General features: G+C 43.9%; 1 protein-coding gene across 1 annotated transcript in view; it reads right to left on the bottom strand.

Annotated features, from left to right (window-relative positions):
* Positions 1-18975, bottom strand: part of LOC137784570 (retinoic acid receptor beta-like) — a 96032-nt gene that overhangs the window by 75911 nt on the left and 1146 nt on the right. The window lies entirely within an intron of this gene.

Below are 18975 nucleotides of genomic sequence, written 5' to 3'. Positions count from 1 at the left end.
GAATTACTGACATCATCTTTTAACCAACGGGAATACAAATACAGACATCTTGCATGTGAAATCATTTTTCTACCTTCGGCAGATCAGTTTGTGTTCATTTTGGACCCCGTCCTTCTGTACAGCGTTTTTCCTTTGAGTCCCACAATCTGCGATGTGCTCCTTCAACAGTTGCGACCTGGATTTTAATCTTCCTTCATTCAAAAAATTCTCATTCAACATTTCAGAGTCCAAAAACCTCCATTGGGTCGACCGTATCATCAGTAACATTAATTAAAATGTAATTTTACTTGTATTATTATTACTCAGTATGAGTGTGTGCCTCAAATGGGATTATAATATGCTGTAATACAGAAAAATAGCCCTAAGTTTAGTGTGTCTCTACTATAATAGAATCCATTCTTTCTGTTATTGGAGGTCGTGCAAAATAAAGTATGTAGCAGCCAAACCAGTGACGTCGGTGAAATGTGTTTCACCGACGTCACTGAGAGAAGAAGAAAAGCAGCAAGAATGTTTTCAGCGTCCTGATAATTGTCAGAAATTAAGAGAACATTCATTAGTTGCATAAAAAGCTATTTATGGAGCTGACAAACAATGCGGCTACACAATGTGCGGTATTGTGTAGCCGCTGAAGAGCCGCAGGTCAGTGACCTCTTTGAATCGCTCACTTTGATTCGTGCTTTTCGTTATGAATCACATGGCCATGGTTTGATTTTGAACATGATTAACGTCGCCGTCACAGCCGCCGTTGGAATCACATTAAGATCGATGAGTTCGATCCTCGGCTGTTTTCCGGCGGGTCAAACAGCCGCCAGATGTGTGGACCTCTAAATTAAAATGCTAATTGTCTTCTTAATGAGCAAATATCCAAAACAAAACAAAACATGAGGCTGGATCGGGGACAAGGGAGAGAGAAAAAAAGGATGTTTATCACTGAACTGTGCTTTTCTATAGACACATAAACAGTGTTTACTCCATCTGAACCTCTTTAAGTATTCAGCATATGTATGACGATGAATCAGGACAAACTCTATTTAACAACACTGGTATCAAGTCTCTCTCTCTCTCTCTCTCTCTCTCTCTCTCCCACTCTCTCTCTCTCTCTCTCTCTCTCTCTCTCTCTCTCTCTCTCTTGTGTTTCTCTCTCTGTCTTATGCCTCTCTCTCTTTCTTGTCTGTCTGTCTCTCTTCTCTTCTCTCTCTCTCTCTCTCTCTCTCTCTCTCTCTCTCTCTTCTCTTTCTCTCTTGTCTGTCTGTCTCTCTTCTCTTTCTCTCTTGAGTCTCTCTCTCTCGCCTTTCTCTTATGTCTCTCTCTCTCCTCTCTTTCTCTCATGTCTGTCTCTTCTCTCTCTCGCCTTTCTCTCTTATTTTTCTCTCTCTCGCCCTCTCTCTTTCTGTCTCTCTCTCTTTCTGTCTCTCTCTCTCTCTCTCTCTCTCTCTCTCTCTCAGTCTCTCTCTCTCTCTGTCTCTCTCTCTCTCTGTCTCTCTCTCTGTCTCTCTCTCTCTCTCTTTCTCCTGCCAATCCACCTGTAACTCCTCCACTCATCAGGCTGCTGTCGTACATCTTCGCCCCGGCGCTGCACTCCAGACGGATCGTTAAGTTCACCAACGTGGTACAAATACCTCTACAAGACGAAAGCTTCAGTTCTTTCCCTCCCATGTTCACCTGAGTCCTGCCTCGCCTCGCGTTGATGCGTCTCAGGTCCATAACCTGCCTCATCCTGTTTCCCAGCCGTCAGTCCGGCTCTCCACGAGGCTCTGAATAAATCCACTGCGAACAGCTGCCGGTCTTGTCTGAGTTCTGCTTTTGGGTCCAAGAAAGCTTCGTTCGAGGAGCAGAACACACATACCGTGTTTTGGTCTCGGACAAGAAAATTTAGAAGGCCGAAAAACTGTTCCTCTTCATCATGAAGTAAGTTTTACAGGTGAAAAAGAGGCCAGTGTGAAGAGTCTACAGCCATGACTCTGTGAGGCTAACTGGGCCCAGCAGACACTCTGACAGTGAAGACGTCAACTTGCTGATGTTTAGCAGGCGTTTAGATGTTTAGATGGTTTCCATCTGAGTTCATAACGCTCGTATTCGCTCAGAAGACTTTGGACAAACAAAGTGTTGGACACGGCCGTCCATTCGTCTTACTCTAAGCCACGAATGTGAAACCACGTGGTGGCGCTGGAGGAAGACGTCCTTATGCTGCGATCACATTTGACGCGCTCACATTTTGACGCGCGAGTAGATTACATGCAAAGTCAATGCACAGACGCAAACGGCTGCGAAAAAGCAAATCAACATGGGCAACGCTTTTGGTGTGAACAAAGCTTTTTTTGTTGAGCGAGTAAACTGACGCGAGTAAACTGACGCGAGTAACGCGTCGCGAATACTTTAGTGTGAACACAGCACTAGGATTCATCCTGTAGGGACCACAACTGTTGCTAGCGTGGCTTTAAATATTAGCCGTGGTCTAGATCGGCGTACCTGCTCAGTGGCGGAAGACAAACTAGAAGTTGTAAGTGTTGCGTTTTAATGTCTCACAGTTAAGACCACATTTCACAAGAATCCGTGAACTCCAAGATTGTGAATCACGCAAAGCCAGCGAGCTAGCTCTTGGAGGTAGCTCCTGTTGGTGTGTTCTGGTTGTCCTCTCCCAGCATCCTCCTGCAGGCTCTGTCATGGCTTTAAGCTTTACGGGAGGTTGACAGAAAGCAGAGCCGAGACACCAAAAATACAGTTTAGATTGACATAGTTGCCGATACAACTCAACTGCATTCTCAATCACAGTTTAGCATGCTTCGTTAGCATGCTAAGCTTAGCAAAATCAGTTGGGCAGCTTAAAAAAAGACCACATTCACTAATGCATTGATGGTCAAACGCTCATACTGTCTCACGCTAGAAGTATGTGCTGCAGTTCTAATGTAGATGTTTGACCAGAAAACCGATAAACAGGAGCCTGAACACATGCACGACGACAGTCAGTTGGCCGCTGTGTGGAAAACATGGATCAACAGATGCAATAAAGCACCCCTACCTCTCGGCTGCACAGTTAGAGATTGAATTGCGCTGAGTTGAAGTTATAAGCACAAGCCTCCCGTGGTCATGACAGGGCATTTCAAGTCAAGTGCACATTATTGTCTGCTCAGTACAAGACAATAGCTAATAAACATTGACTGTGCGGGCTGATTGTGATTGGTTAAAGACGTGCACCGCTGGCCAGAGGTATGGGAGAGAGACCCATTACAAACTAGAAGGCAATAAAGTGAGCTCATTTACTCCTAACAGCTAAGTACCCTCAGCAATGGGTCCCCTGCTGGAAATTTGGGTCGATGGAGAAGCAGTAATTACACTTCTGTCTAAGTGTCTTAATGTGACTGCCTCCATTGTTTACTTTTCTGTCTCCTGCAAAATACTGGCTGACTGATCATTTTCATTTCCAATCAAGTCTGTGAGCGTCTCTGTGTGTTTGTGTGTTTGTGTGTCGCCACGTGCACGTGCATGAGTGTGTGGGTGTCTTTTCCTCCATATTGTATCAAAGATAATGCAATATAATGCCATCAGTCTAACACAATTTGTTTGTTTACACTACAGCAAAGGCTTTATTGGAAATGTGTTAATCTGTTTTTGTAATCAGTTTTTTGTTTTCGATTTAATTAAAACATGTAAATGTTAAAATATATATAAAAATAAATACATATATATATACATATATATATAGAGAGAGAAAATATATATATATATATATATATATATATACATATATATATATATATATATATGTATATGTATATATATATATATATATATATATATATATATATATATATATATATATATATATATATATATCTTATCTTAACTAGTTATGAACTAGTTTTAATACATACTGGTGCCTCTAAATGGCCTGAATAAGTAAAGAGGATTGTCTATTTCTGTATAGTTGATGTTTATAGAAATGTTTTACTCTCGTGCTCAGAAACACTACCACTTTTGTCCACCAGGAGCGTAAATAGCGACACAAAATGAAAGTTCGCTGTCGGAGCCTTTTATAAACAAGTACAAGCTTCAGAGTTCACTTGTGGAGTTTTGGCTGACGCATTATTGAATGTAGAGGAACAACAACGTCAAAATCATTTCAGCTTGTGTTAACCACCGAACTCACTTCAAACTAAAGACCCATTAAAACAATACAACGACTTTGAGACAATTGATATTTGATAGATAGTCGCTCCCTGTGGAGGACAGACCCAGAACACACTGAAGGGAGTGGAAATACGATCTACCCCGCGAACAAGGAGGGATTCCCCCACGAGGTGCTGGAGGACGGTGCTGAGGAGAAGGACGTCTGGGCCTCTTCGATAAGCTTCCACTGAATACAACAAAACCCAGAGGCAGAGACAAGTGTAAGACCTGACGTTTATGTTAAGGGTTTCAAAATGCAGCTCGTGAAAAAACAAGTTTCAGGACCAGGTTTATTTTTTTGGGGTTTAAATTCAAATGAGTCAAACGTCTCGAGTCACAGATGGATGAGTCCTTCTCAAAGCAGCACACCCGATGCCCGCAGTCAAAAACGCACAACTATCTAACAATTCAATTTTAAGTTAATGGCAAAATGTATTTTTTCCCGTTTACTAGATCTTTATGACCGGACGCCCCGATCAGGGGGATGACATTTCCAAACGTTACAAATCACCTTTACATAAATTGATGACCGTTTTTTAAATCTTCTGGTGAGGTTTAGACACATTTACCGTCACAGCCTTAATGAAAGCACTTGATTAAAGTGAAGAAAAGATGAAGGTCATGCTCAGATGGAACTCACTCTGGGAAAACGGGGGAAAATATATGTGGTCGACTGTGTCAAACGCATCGAAGCATTGCAACCTACAAAGTTTTGCTGAACTTTAATAAGACATTAAGGCATTAAGTCCCCTTTTGCTTTGCTCTACAGACAAGAGTCAGGACTCACAGCTGCAGTAGAGATCCTACTGCAGTAAGTGACTTACAATAAGTGAATTCAACCATGAGAACAAACTCAGAACAACAAGAATCAGACAAGTACAATTTCTTCAATAAAGTCAAACTACAGAGTGCTATCAGTAAGAGGCACCTGAGTGCTACTGAAGTGCTGCTCCTGCACCACCTTCTTTATTCAAGGTGTAGTCCAAAAAGATGTGTTTTTAGTTTGCGATGGAAGATGTTGAGACTTTCCGCCGTCCTGATGTCAGTGGGGAGCAATGTCGGTCTGAAACTTAAACTGTCTCGTTTAGCAGAAGGAGTTTGTTCAGTAGCCAGAGAGGAGTCATGAAATGAAGTCTTCAAATTCTGACTGCTGAGGAAGACGATGAGATGCAGTTAAGATTTGACTTTTGACAAACAAAAAGAATAACCTTTCTTGTAAAGCACCAGTCATCTAGCGCGTATGAGTTGAATCACTGTTCCATCGATTGACAACAACAGAGCAAAAGATAAAAGACACGCGGGTAATTATTATGCCAGTAATGTAACTTGTCATTATTTCTATGAAAACGCGCCATATTTGACTTTAAATCCACCGGGAAAGGAAGCAGAACTGTCGGACTAAAGCAAAGCATCACCACTGCGATCGCGCCGCTTATTTGACAGCGAAATCACCCCTCTCCTCATCTCTCCCCACTAAGCCATCACCTCAGCCCTCACCCCCTAAACCCGCCGGTACTCTTCCCAGTCGCGGCCGTGATGAACCGCTGAGGCAGAAGCCGGCGTGTTTGCAGCGAGGGGAGCTGCCCATCAGTCGGTCGGGCTTCTCTGTGGCTCTGGGAGGGATTACTGGGCATTCAGGCGGCTTCACGCGGTGAGCCACAGCCCGTCTGATCAGAGAGGCACTCGCCTATCTCCCCACCTCACCCCCTGGGCCCGTGATTTCACAGGGCTTAGCACACAAAGTTGCCTAATCTCTCCCTCCACTCTCTTTCCATTGATGGCCATCTCGAACACCGACGCACACACACACTCCGGCGCTGACACACTCACGAAAACATGGTGCAATGTACAGACAATAAAATGACTGCCAGAACTTTTGTTCACTAAATTACACCGAAGTGAAGAGAGTTCAGCTTCTTGTGGTGAGATGAACGCAGCGTCTAAGATCAATGAGCTGTGTTAAGTGCAAAACTGGAGTTGGGACATCGTTAGCATAGCTTAGCATACTGGAAGCAGTTGGTCATGGTTATGCTGCCTCTGCTCAAAATACTAAACACAAACTTCTGAAGCTCATATCACATTGTGTCTCGTCTTGTTTAATCCATACAAAGGAAAAACATATTAAAAAATCAATATGTTTCACACCACCTTGCATGAACAGATTTTTTCAACACACCTGTTGAATGTATTTCTTTCTACAGTTTAAAGGCTTTTTAATCCAGCACTGTTTCCATCCCTGTCGTAATCTGCAGTTTCCTTCTGCTGCATCGTCGAGCACATCTTCTCGTGCTCCCGTCACCTGTCGGTGGATCGGTGGACTCGTGCGACACCGTTGGTCGTCACATCGACGCGACCTCATCCCAACTCCCACCTGCAGTTAACGTTCAAACAAACGCATTTTAAGCCCAACCACATCGCAACAAGTACGGGAAACACCTCACTTTAAAATAACTCAACGACACTTTGTCTTCTGGTTGAAAGTGGTGTGTTTCTCTCCCTCTCACCTGTGCGGGTTGTTGGGTTTCATCACACTCTTGAAGCATTTTCCCTGAGCGTCTGGTGATGATGGGTTTACATTGTAGTTACCTGAAAGCTGATGCGTCGAGACGCTCAGGGGTGCATCGGGAAAAGAAACTAAAGCACTTACTTCCTGAACTATGTGGTTGATCTTTAGGTTGGTTCTTTTATCTCAAAGAATTAGTTAAATACTGACATCTTGGTGTTTTACACTAATCAAAGCACAGATTGAAGTAAAGAGTCTGAACGACATTTAACTGCTTAAGATTGGAGGCCCTGGCATTGTTCTTGCTGTCCCACTGTTTCATGTTCATGCTGATCCTACAGTGACAAGTCAAAATGTCTGAAATGTGAAAAAAAGCCCTTTGCACAAACATAATTAACAATCTACTTACTTTTACTTACTTTTTTACTTTTTATTTCTCCATATTCATTCAGCAGCATCATCGTTTCTTTCTAGATCCAATCCCTCCTCATGTTTTTGTTGATTTTGTTCACCTTTTTTTGTAGGCAACCTAAATAATAGTTGACCTAAATGAGATGTGTTAGCTATGATAGTTATGTAGCACGTATTTTAAACATGTTTAAATACCGGTTGGAGTTGCCGTGTACTCACTTGCCTGAGAGTCTAAATCCCATGTAAAATGTGCTGATGTATTATGTGCTTAAGCAGCCACAGCATGGCTTGTTAGGATAAAGTAAACATTACATTAGCCGTAAGAAAGCTGGGAGACTCCTAATTGCTGAATTTATGAACAACAGCATTGTTCTTTCTTTTTTTTTTTTTTTTTAAATCCCATCTTTGAAAACAGTAAATAACTTCTGCCCCTATTAAGTGTTGGGAATACTTCAGGCTGGTACCAAATGGCAGAACACAGACGCCTAATTCAATCAGAAAGCCCTAGGGCGGCCCAGCATGGCTAACTACATCACGGTTAAGCATCTTGATTTTGTCAGAATTATAGAAAATGACATGTGAACTCGACGTGAACCAGGGAGTCGGGGTGGAATCCTCGTATTGGCATTTCTTAATCTAAGCAGGGCGGTGCCAGAAAATCAATACTTTTCAGCGTGCTCTTTTTCTGCCGTTCTCCAGTCTGTAGAAAAGGACTCCCGACATCACGGTACAGTAATACAATAACAGCACCGACTGTACAGCCACGAGGCACAAGTAAAACACTCTTCTTCCCTCGGTTTTTTAAATTGTGATCACTTTATATGAAAAGGGATTTCAGCTGTTGATGAAGTGCCCAAATCTCCACCGTTAACTCACCGTTAGGATCTCTTGCTATTGCCCAAGTAGTCAAATGATGAAGTTGTTCAAATTAGCAGCAGATAAGTAAACCAACTTGCAGCAGCTTGTGTCTCACAGAGCTCAGCGTTAGTATCAAATATACAAATATTAGTTTTAACAGCCCGTCACCGCACCGGAGGCATTCCAGGGATGTTTTCCAGTCCAACTAACATGTCTAACAGAGCAGATGCACTTCTGTCTTTAATTAGTGCATCTTCGAGAACATCAATTACGGAATACACAATTGTAAATTGTGTATTTTTGGCTCAAAGTGTACATTGATTGCGTATTGGGCCGTGAGTGTTCACTTATTGTAGCTTAACAACTTTCACTTCAAAGTCAAAGAGGAAAAAGTGTCAGTGGTACAGACAACTGTAGAATTGTAGATGCAATTTTGTATTGCGCCAAACAACATGAAATATTAAGGTGCGTTAAGACGTAATACAAATTGTGGATACAATTGCTTGAGGAGGCAAAGAAAAGATGGATGACTGTAAATACAGATAATGAAAATCTGCATAAAGTGGTGGAAACGGAGGCGAAACTGAGGTTTTCACAACTTTGAAATGTTTTAATGCAATCACAAAAATTCACGCTTGTCCCGGTGGCCATGATCAGCATAAGATCAAAACGAGACTGGATGAAGAAAATAAATAAAGCTTGAATTCCCGGGGAGCTGTGAGATCAATCCCAGACACCCAGACAGCACACATTGCTCTCTACAGCAGTCAACACATTTGGTACATTGGCTGTTTGGGAAAATAACTAGAAACAGTCCGGCGGTTAAATTTGTGTGAATAAAGCAAGTTAAAAAACATGCCTCGCTTTCTATCTTCCCACATCTGTAGCGCTGTAGTGTGGCAGGCAACAAAAAAAAAAAGGGCCACAGGGGTCTCTAAAATCAAAATAGTGTTTGCTAAGAGGATGAAAAATAAAGAGAAGGCAGAAATATGCTTTCAAAATATTACGAGCCAGACAGGATGGCTAGACACATTGGCCGACTAATTTTCACTCGCGTCTTTGTCATCAATTCCAGCACAAAAACTTTGCTACTGCAATTTCTTCTCCTCTAACACCTTCTTTATACACTTTTCTCTGCGTCTGAAACATATTACTGAGCTTTACTTTATTCACGAAAAGCCTAAAAAGCTGGTTTTGCAATGAAAACAGGCTTGGGTTTCTCTTCCCTCTACATGTAGTCGTTTCCTACCCCTGATACAAACACAGGGCCATGGGGAGAAAGCAAAACATAGAGCGGGGAAAAAAGGGGACAAAAAGGAGGAAAAAAAAAGTCGCAGGGACTTTCAGTACAAACAAACTTACTTTTCATCAGGTGCTATTACACATCCCATTCACATTTATTGGATTGAGTCCATGCAGCATAACCAAGGGGCTGACAGGGGCTGATTACTGCAATAAGTCTCGCGGGCCCAGAGGAGGGGGTCACCCAGAGGACAGGAATGCAGAAGGGCCGTCCTGAGGTCCAACACTGACCCGGACTAGTGCCCTGCCCAAAGGACGGCTCACGTCCCTTCACCTCCGCTGTGAACCTTTCCCTCTGCTGAGCTCGTTCTTCTCTTCTCCGGCTCCGTGTCTTTCAAAAGTCCTGCTTTCCTGCAATTCTCCGTGTTCCCTTTTTCGGCCCACCATTTAGTTTGTCTTCCTAATTTAGGGAAAAGTGCTCGATAACATAGTAAGGGTCAAATGCCTCAAAAGGCCAGACCGAACTGGAACTATACATCACACCAGATGTTCTCAACTCCCAAAGGGTCCCAACATAAATCTGAAAAATGTATTTTTCTTACATAAAATAAATGCTTTGAGGATCAAAGGTAATGTTTGACCTTGGCAACCAAAAATGCATGCAAAATTATCTTCACCCAAGGCCCACACGCTGGCTTCTTCTGGAGCTTTCAACTGGAGCTTTGTCAGCAAGCATCACATGGCCAAAGTATAGACGTTTGGTCATGTGATGACAGGAGAAACAGTTAAAAAGACAAAAAAGTTGAAGGGTGAAATGCAATTTGTGTCAAAGCAAGGGATCCACAGTCCAAACTGGCTTCTGTTGCGCTGACCGTGCGAAGAGTTCACATTAATTCAGTATTGACAATGTTTTCTTCACGGTGGTGAACCTGAAAACTGATGGAGGTATATCTGTGTGAAGAATGGAGAAGCTCAAGAGAAAAGTTTAAATCCTGCCTCCCTTTACTGCTGTGCAAACATGGCCAGTTTAAAAAAAGTTGTCGCACACAAGCCTCTCAAGTCTGATATTGGAAAGGTGTGGGGGAGATCCACCGGGTCAGGTCTTCTGCCGAAGGCATCAAGAGTGCTTTGGGGAGAGAGTTAGAGGAGGGAATAAAGGGACTTCTTATCTCTTTGATAGAAAATAGACTGACTTGACTGAACAAGTGAGACTTTTCTTCTGTGAGATTGCCCAGACCATAGAGGCCGGATAGAAACAGAACTGATTCCCATACAAATCCTCGTCGCAGGACGGTCCAAGCGGCGGCCATTTATATGTGAATTGTTGTATCAAGATGACGTCCTTATTAGTCAAACCGACTTACAGCATGTCACACACTCACCAAGATGAGGTTTAGCGATAACTTTGCTTCTTCCACACAACATTTCTGTCGCCAGACGAGGGACAACTTTGTCCGGCTTGTTATTTGTAATCAATGCAGCATTAAAAGATAGTGGAATTAGCAAGCTTGCTATCTAACAGACAGCTGGTTTGTTAGCTAGCTAGCTTATATGAACGCTAACACTGTTTACAGGAAATGAGCCGTGCTCCTGTCGCACCGGAGAAAGAACACGCGAGCTCGCAAACCAGCCAGCCATTTGTCTCCGGAGCTGCGTCGGCTCTCGACTCCGTACGTGCACAAACTGTTGTGTATCGTTTACAATCGCCATTTACTGTTGTACCGGTCAAATGACCACAGAAAACAGTTCCATGTCCCCTCCTGTACTGTTTATATGATCCTGACATAAAAATTGCATGCAAAATCATCTTAAAATCCATAAGCAGTCAATGTGTCATCCCTTTGTGTTTGCTTGTCTGTCATTACTTATTGAAATCATTTAAGGTCTTTTTTTTAAATGGTGTTGAAACAGCTTACAATGTTGTTTCACGAGTGAAACTATCAATCTGCCACTGAGCTGTTTGTTCTTCGTCTGTCTTTTGTCGCTCGGCTGTTTTCCGCCTCAGCCCCATACATCCAGCGGTTGTTAATCAGTCGTGCCGCTGCCGCTGTTCAACAGAACCCGGGAGTATGTGGCTTAGCGCCTTTCAAAGCCTGCATCGGCACAAACAGACACAGCCAACCCAGCTCCCTGTATGAGAGAACAGCCTCCACACATAAACAACCTTTTGTTCGTGTTCTCAACCCAAAAAAAAAACAAAAAAACAAAAAAAAAAAGGCTCCACAGTCTGCTGGCCTTCCCCCAAGACAAACTCACTCTGTTCATGGGTTGTGTGTCCTGGTAAAGGCCGGGAACCTGGAGCCAAGCAGCAAATGAAGGGACTGAAGAAAGCCGCCTCTGTGTGATGCCCCCCTCCAGTCCCGGTGACGCTATCTCTTCAGCCGAGCACTGCACCAACAGGCATGCATTCAGTCGCCCCCAATACTCGCTGAGTGAGCTCAGACTAATGTAATTGATAAGCTAGGAGCTAAGTTGGGACCAGGGGCCAAATGAAGCGCCGTGGCTACACAAAGGGCTCGACCGAGGCAGACGCACAGCGAACACAAGCGCTTGGTGTGTGTACGCCACGGCGTGATGAATCACGTCTGAGACAGCGTGTGGGAACTGGCCGCTCTCACACGTCCAAATCTGATCTCTATATTTAGAGCACTTGATTGTTTATTGGGGACATAGAGCGGCATTAAATGATGAATGCAACCCAGCGTTCCTGAAAACTTACGTTCATATGAGCATTTACGTTCACGTGATTTACATCGTGCCCCAACAGCTAGTGCCAATGCAGTAGGTGGGATGCTTTTTATGCAGCGAAACAGAAAGTAACAGTGTAGATGTGTCACATAAGAGAAATTTGTCTTGGCAGGTGGTGCATACATTAGACAAGTTGTTATAAACCAGAATGATCCTTTTAATGTATTTACTTGCAGTCAATTTGCAGTTTCACACGAGTGTGTATGTGTGTGTGTGTTTGTGCACATTGCGTATATGCACCCATGTGCTTGTGTGCGGCTTTCCATTGATACCTCCATGTTTTTCCATCTCTGTGTGTATTTCAGAGTCCGGCTGCATGTTGTGGAGTATCCGTCGCCCGTTCAGCAGAGTGAAGCGCATTGGCTCTCTATGAATGAAAGCAAACATCCGTCCAACTTATCTCTGAGTGCAGACTTGGGCTCTCTGCCTCATCATTGCAGGTTCATGCACACAACTCACGGACACACGTTAAATAGCTTCTTTGTGGGCAGCGTAGGAATATCCCTCATTTCCAAGCTCCTTTGTATTCCTTTCTGAGTCCAAACCAAATGACTAGAAAACACTGTGAAAACTGGACTTTGAGCCTTGTTTTGGCCGCGACTACCAGACTCTATTTGCATTGCCACTTAAGGCTCTTATAAAAACCTCAGTAGCAGCAGCAGGATACACTTCCTGCAATCATTTCTCTAAATCTCAAGCCTGGGCCATATTTCAGTGTTCGCATCCTCTGCAGGGCACAAACCTGAGTGCGGTAAAGCTTCCTATAGATGTGAACCAAATTTAGCACTGGAAAGTTCACGTTGGCCTGCGTTTGACTCCTGCGTCTCCGTCCCGCTCTCCCTGCCCCCACGCCCCTTCCTGTGATGAAATCCACTCCTCGCGGTTAGCTTTCGGGGGCCCCTCCTCCACTCCCTTACCACCCACCACCAGCCGAAGAAGAAGCGATCTTTGAAGCGAGCCGCATCTTTTGCCGGCCACGTCGAACAATGCGATGCTCTCCGGCTGCTTTGTGCTGCGGGCCTCTCAATGCAAACACAGCTCTGAGAACTGCTTTTTCATTGTCTCATCTTCAAGGGGTAATAAATAAGAGCGCGGACAGCTAGACAAGCTGCTACAGGGCGAGAATAAGAATGCCGCTGTTAAAAGGGCCGGCTTTCAATCAAAGTCCATTCAAAGAATAGTTGGGGTTTTGTATTGACGCATGTTGTGCCTATTAATGAACATACAAAAGGAGCCATTTCCTTGATTTACGGGCGGCTACCATGGAGAATGCACTGTGACCGCAGGCAGGGGAGGCCATACGTTACGATGTGCGTCTGGATATTTGCGTCTCACAAAACACGTTGCTTTAAGAACTGTACTAGCATGTTTGTGGACTAAGAAGTCTTTTTTTTTTTCATAAGAGAAATCTGAAATGAGCTTGGATTCAGTCCAAGCCTCAATATTTTTCCCTGTCATCAAGCAAATCCTCAAGGCTCAAAGACGCAAACACTCTGCAGGAAAGCCCTCGGTCTGCAAGGAAATCATATCAATAAATTACAGTAAGCTCTGTAATCAAGACACCTCGCATCACAGGTTGCTTATTGCTTTGGGGAGTAAACACCACAAGATGTACTTCCAAATTGAAGCTTTCCCCCTATCAGTTTCGCTCAGTTTTTTTATTTTTATTTTCCCCTTGCAGGTTCCTAGAGTATTATCATTCATGTATCGACATCGTTTGGCTTTCGCCAGAGAGGAGATGAGGGTTGAAGTGTCTTGACAACTCCAGACTGAAGCGGATTGATGGTGGGCTCGAAGTGAAAAGTCAGGCAGGCTGAGCCTCTCATTAAACAGCTCCAGATGTGTGCCAGATGTCGGAGGAGGGAGGGGGGGGGGGGTCTCTCCCATAAAATTAAAAAAAAAAACCCTCACCATTAAAAAAAAAACAAAAAAAACATGGCCGATGTGCTCGCAGTGGGTAGCTGGTGTTGCTTGCAGCAGCTCGGGCACCTTTCCAAAACTGGAGACAAACTGTGGATCACGTCGTAAACACGTTTCAGGCTATGTGAGGAATGTGTGGCAGCATGTATGCAAAGGATTTCTCCGAGTGCTACGCGGGGGAAGTGCGGAGCGGGGTGGTGGTGGTGGGGGGCGGGGGGGGGGCGTTGAGGAGACTCCTGGCAATGTGAACTATGGTTGAACTGTGGGAGGGAGTGCACTGGGAGGTTGGAAACAGAGGGGGTAAAAAAAACTCCCAGCCCCTTCTTCAATCAGTCATACGGGCCTGACAATGGTCTGGTTTTCAGACGTTTTTCTGGGCTTTGGCGATGACCAATAATCTTTTTCCGTACTTTTTTTTTTTGTTCCAGGAGCCTCGTTCTCATCACATTCAGCCCTCGGTGGAGGAGGATGCGCCGCCCCTCGCAGACAGCGGATGAAAAGCATATTGTATTTTGTCAAGGCTTGGAACCTGTTAAAATAGAAATGCTGTTAAAACCTTGAGGGTCCACCACGAGATGAAGCCCTCGCTCCGCCCGCTCCTCTCTGGCGGAGTGGCTGGCGAGGTAGATCCATTCATTCGCCAGCCACTTGAGTGCACATTGATTTTCAATCCAGAGGGTTAGCACATGGTGTAATGAGAGAAGTCTGCATTATTCATACCTTGCCAGGGCTAGAAACCGCATGTGACCTAAATACCCTGCGATGGATTCTAAAATAACAACAGGGAAACACTGATAGACAGTCAGGCAGACAGTGACTTGAAGTGAGCGAGGCAGACAAAGGAAGGGGTAGCGAAAGAGGAGGGGATGCATATCGGGGTGGGGGAAGCAGGGGGGGAGTGTGCAATTGCCAAGTTTGAGAGCAACCTGACAGCTGAGTCTCTTTTAACGTTGGGTGCTGTGCAGACACGTTGTATCAGCGCGTCAAGAGAGCGGTGCGAAGGCGGCGGTAAAGCCGAACCCTGCGCACAGCGTCCGTGTCCATGCGTCTGTGTCATGAAGCCGGTCTCAGCGCTCACTGTTGCACAGACGGGTTTTATTACCAGAGCAAGGCTTCCTGCTCCTGCAGTTGCAATACGAGCACCGTGTGATGGCGCTCCGTCAGCTCGGGCGTCTCCGTCTGTGTGAAGCTGCTTGAAAGGTGCCGAGCAGCAATTTGGGTTTAACACATTTTAGATGCGATCGCGGATGTAACCGAAACAAAGGCGGCATACAGTATGTGATCGTGTAAAATAAAACAACCACTGTCACTGTAACATCTGCTACTTATCCAAGATTCAGTGCAGGTGAATGGAGTTATTTATCAGAGCTACGTTCACTTTTACTAAGTTCTTCACACATTTAGCACCACAGAAGTCAATGTGGACTAAACCACTTTGCGCTACTTTTATAGTCAACCCGTGTTTTTATTAGACATCTCTAATACTTTATGTTTTCTAATTAAAAAGGTAGTCAAAAGATGGGTTCCTCATGAAGCCTGCTGGAGGCGTATTTGTAGATAAATGCAGCTTAGTGGCCTTTTCCTCAGCTGCAAATCCATCATTGTCAAACTTCTGTTGAGTTTCTCTCTTTTTTATCACAGAAATACTGTTTTTGTTGCTTCTTTCATGTCTTTTCATTCTGTTGTTATTAACCTCGACAGTTGTTGCAGATGTTTTTACATTAAAAGCCTCCACCCCAAAAAGTGAATCTGACTTTCTCCCTGTTGTTTTTTAATTATTAATTATTTCCTGTTGTTTTTGGTCACCATTGAGCTCCTGGCAATGACGCAATGTTTCAGATTAAAGATTTCTAGACCTCAAAATTCACTTCTGGTGTTTCAATGACAACTGGATTAAACAGAGGGACTGGGACGATGTTTTATTTGTCTTCAGCGTGTTTCTATGAAACCCATTTTAAATGTCACGAGTCACTTGAAGGGTCACTGTCAGAGGTTTTTACTGACAGTCCTTTGCTTCAGACGGGCAATAAAACCACATGTTGAGGAAACAACTGTTTCTTAAGGTTAAACTAAGCACTAGTTTACGTAATAAAAGTCTGGTGAAGTGAGTCCGCCCACTTCTTCACTTCATCTATGAAATTGACCTCAGAAACATTCAAGCACTACCTTTAAATATGCGCACGCAGCTGACATGTCTGCTGGAGGCCCGGTGCTGCAGCTGGATGTCAGGGAGCAAGAGAGAAAGAAGCATTTCCTGGGCGACGGAGCAGGACACGTCTCTTTATAAGATGACGTGACCCTGTCAGACGAAGGCTTTGATAATCTGTTGGGGGTCGTGTGCAAGCAGGACAGGTTGGAAGTACACCTGAAGGCCGGATGGGAGAGGACTACACGGAGGAGATGCTACAGATGCTGGAAGTGGAAGTGTGCGGACGACTTATTCATGAACCAGCTCGCTGAAATGCTCGCGTGAGGCTCTTTTGTCCTGTTTTACAGTAACGACGGCTGTTATGAGTGAGGGTTTTGATGCTGTTGAGCTGACCGATGTTCTGGTTTGAACTGGTTTTACTGGACTGAAATGCAGCAATGTAACGCGTGGGCGTCAGCCTTCATTTTGTACACTTTTGAAACTTTAGAAATTGATCACCTGGCAAGCAGCCTCTTTACAGAGCGCAGCAACATATCGTACCACTGTTCCTGTGATAACGGCTCACTTTAATCCTTCACACAGCTGCTTCTGTCAGTTGTTGTTTTGAGCACACCTGAAGAAAGCAGGATTTCATCTTCACTTCATCTTCTCACAGTTTGGTCATTTTAAAACAGCTACGAATGCTTTTGCACAGCAAAAAAATGGTGAATAAATTCATTTTCTACCTAAACATAAGGCTGGAGGTGCGGGGTTGAAGCCAGACTCCCCTCCAGAGTCCTCAGAAATATAGATCACTCTGCAAGATAGACGTGTTGGCATGATTAGTAAATGTGTTTAAAATGATATAGACACACATGTTATAGTATTAACATGCACACTTGATATTGTAGTCTTTTTAAAACACATCTGTGTGTTGGTACGCACAAGTTTTAGCTCTTCAACTACAAATCTGATTGATGGATGTTTTTCTTTTCCTTGAGAGCATGAATAAATACACTATGCAGATTTGCTTGACTTGTTTAAGCCATAAAAGTACAGTAAAACAAGTTGAAACGGCTGTTTAGCGTGAGCTCATATCAATGAAATGAAGCGAACGGCTGCCTAAAAGAAGAAACAAATTCAGACACATGGTGACAAATAAAAAATGCAAAACCTCTGCTATGTTCTTAATTAGTCTGTTTTTTTGTTCCAAAACAATATTGCTGGATTATAATCTTCCCTTTGTCCCTATTTCTTCTCCTTCTTTTTTATCTCTCTCATGCATACGCATGCTCACACTCTCACGGCCCTCGGCGGTGTCGACTGGGTCGCCGGAGGCCCCCGGGAGCTTTGTGGTGTTTGCAGTGGAGTTAATTTTCCTTTGTGAATCTCCCGGCGGAGGTAGAGGGGAGAACCGGACCGCTGACCCAAACAACAGCCGAGTGTTTGAGTCCGTCCCCGGGAGACGCCGCCGACGTCCCAGATCATTTGCGAGAATCCGCAAATCCCATTCAAGAGCGGCGCTCATTACCTCGCTGTTTGTTTCATCTGTTCTCCTTGATGTCCAAAGTTCAGACGCGTTCAGACATATCTGTATCAGACAGCCTCGCGTTTATTCTTTTGTCTCTCATGTTGAGAATAACACAGTCCCTGCGTTAGTCTATTTCACACACCAAAGGATGATCAAGGAGTAGACGGCATCTGTACGTATTTTACTTTTTGTTATTGGAGGTTTTTTTTTTTATATTTATGGCGCTATTTTTGATGTCTACACTCTGTCCTGCCCCAGCCGGCGAGGCCAGATCACATTAACGTATTGATATTCTTTTCATCTTCAGCTTTCAAACGCAGGAACTGACTTTGTGCATTTGGTATTTTTAAAACACAAAACACTTTAGATGTGGTTTGTTCTGTACGTCTACTTTCAATGAGGAGACACTATCATCCCTTCCTTTGAACTGGGGTTAGGACTGAGGTAATGAGGTCACGAGTGGGATTACCGAGGTCAGGGATCTGGTTAGATTTCTCAAAAAAAAAGCCTTTCTTGTGAAATATACAATTACAGTTGATCCTCTTCAGGCCTCTGTATATTATTCTGGTGAAAAAGGTCTCCGGCAGTCGTTCCCAAAAACACTGGGTCGAGACCCACAGCTGGGTCGCATGAAATTACATCAGGTTTTCCAAAGAAATGTGCAGAATTGTCAAGCTAATTTTTTTTTTTTAGCAAAACCAGCTTCAATTTGGAAGTTGAAGCTTTTCTAATGCGTCTTCATGTTCGACTTGTGTTTAATTCGTTAAATCGGGTGATTTCCCAACACCGATGAAAACTCTGCTCAACAGAAAAAATGACAAACATTGAAAGTGACTCTCTGCACTGAGTCTATTTACACTTCAGAGTGCAGGAGCGGCTCACCCGGGATCCTCCCTGCGAGAGGAAGAAGCCCCCCTGGGTGAACCTGCCTGCTGGTTTTCATGTCTGAGCAGATTTTTGAGGTGGTTTGGAGTGAGGTGAGAGGAACGGAGTAAATACGAGGAGCTGAGAGTTGAAAACAGCCGCTCTCAGGCTTAGGCAACACAAACCAGAGTGTGTCAAAATATTGCTTCAGTAGTGGGAGGCTCTGACGGTGAGGAAGTAATCCAGCAGCCGTGCAGATATCTGGATCACTCACCGCCGTCTGAGATGGTTATCGTCATGTTGCGTCTGATTAACTTCATCTCCCAACCCAGAACTTCACATTTTGCAGCTCGACTTAATCTGAATGTGCCTCCTTTGACAGATTTGAAGCGCTTCTGAAAACACAGCTCAGTGTTTTTAGGGTGTTGTTGAAAAAACACCAAGATCTGAATGTTCACTGTTCGGAAAGAAATAACAATTTTATCATCTTGTGAGATTTATATTTTTTTTTAAATGGTGGGATGAAAAACAAAAAATGTAATCAGCAGAGGCCAAGATGTTTTGCCTTTTAGTCCCTTGTATGGGTCAAAAATGTCCCATAAT

This window comes from Clinocottus analis, unplaced genomic scaffold (assembly GCF_023055335.1).
Source record: "Clinocottus analis isolate CAN_PGR_092001 unplaced genomic scaffold, fCliAna1.0.p SCAF_14, whole genome shotgun sequence".
Classification (NCBI taxonomy): Eukaryota; Metazoa; Chordata; class Actinopteri; order Perciformes; family Cottidae; genus Clinocottus; species Clinocottus analis.
The sequence above is the reverse complement of the archived record's forward strand: the minus strand, read 5'-3'. Positions and strand labels throughout refer to the sequence as shown.